Source organism: Elephantulus edwardii, unplaced genomic scaffold (assembly GCF_000299155.1).
Source record: "Elephantulus edwardii isolate Elephantulus edwardi_28Jun2011 unplaced genomic scaffold, EleEdw1.0 scaffold00126, whole genome shotgun sequence".
In the NCBI taxonomy this organism is placed as follows: domain Eukaryota; kingdom Metazoa; phylum Chordata; class Mammalia; order Macroscelidea; family Macroscelididae; genus Elephantulus; species Elephantulus edwardii.
In genome coordinates, this window is record NW_006399876.1 from 1,791,544 (window position 1) to 1,792,856 (window position 1,313).

Genomic DNA, 1,313 nt, shown 5'->3' on the forward strand with positions numbered 1-1,313 from the left:
TCCAGCTGCTGTAAGCCTTGCTGCTGTGAGTCCAGCTGTTGCAAACCTTGCTGCTGTCAGTCCAGCTGCTGCAAGCCTTGCTGCTGTGAATCCAGCTGTTGCAAGCCCAGCTGCTGCCAGTCCAGCTGCTGCAAGCCTTGCTGCTGTGTTCCCATTTGCTGCCAATGCAAGATCTAAGAGGGCCACACTCTTTCTAGGCTTCTTCCGCCATGTGGGGCTCCTGGTCCCTCCACCCTTTAATCCACCTGTTGCTCTTCTGCATTTTCCTTGTGTCCAGCACCTCGAGCCTCTCACAGCTGCCCCTGCTTTCTCCTCGAGGAAGATCTGATCCTCAGAGACATCCTCGAGGCCCCAGGTAAGCGCTGTCTGCTGTCACCTGTCTCTCACTCTGCACATGGACATTCTCTGCCTGATGCTGGTCCAGGTCCTGAGCCTCCAGCGCTTGACCTTCACCATCTACAACCTGGATTCTCAGGAGGAGAATCTGAGCCTGGAGTCCACGTTCTCCTGCCTCTGAGTGTGCTCTGTCCTGCTGGGCCTTCCTTCCTGTTGGGCTCCATCTTTTTCTGTGAGGATTAACCTGACTTTCAGGTCAATAAATGACTTCTTTCTCTTCTAACAAGTCTGCTCGTGTTCTGATTTTTATGTCAGCTTCATTCTGCTGTAGCATGCTTCATGTGCTGTTCATTCTCTGAAACCTCGTGAACAGATAACGTACATAACCCAAGCACCATCCATTTTATCCTCAGCCGTCCAAAGGCTTATAAATATCCCTCCATGCTCTTGTAATCTGGACAGGGGAGTGTGTGCACCAATGTTGGGGATATTGGTTCTTCATTCCGGGGCCTGGAGTTTGAATCCTGGTCACTGTCATCCAGCGGGGTGTCTCGCATTCTCTCATTTGTTCCTTCCTGTTGGATTCCATCCTTTTCTGTTTTGATAATTTCTGCTCCATTCCCCTGTGGGAGTGCATCATGCCCAGCTTGCCTGCTGGAATCTCATGCCCAATCAAGTATTTAGTACGCAATCTGAACACCATCTGTCTTACCTTCTCCGCCCCCAAGCTTCCAAATAGCCTCACTATGTCTGACAGTGGCAAGGGGCATGTTCTGAGGGACATTAGCCATTGTTGAATAGCCGTATAGGAGATGATTGAACCATTGTGTAGGAGTCATTGACACTATCCAAGCACATGCACATTGTCTAACATTCTTTTTTAAAATGAAAAAAAATTATTTGCTTAGAAACATTCAGAATGTCAACAAAACAGCTGCAACTTTTTCCTTTCTTTTTCTGCAATTAGAGAGTGGTAT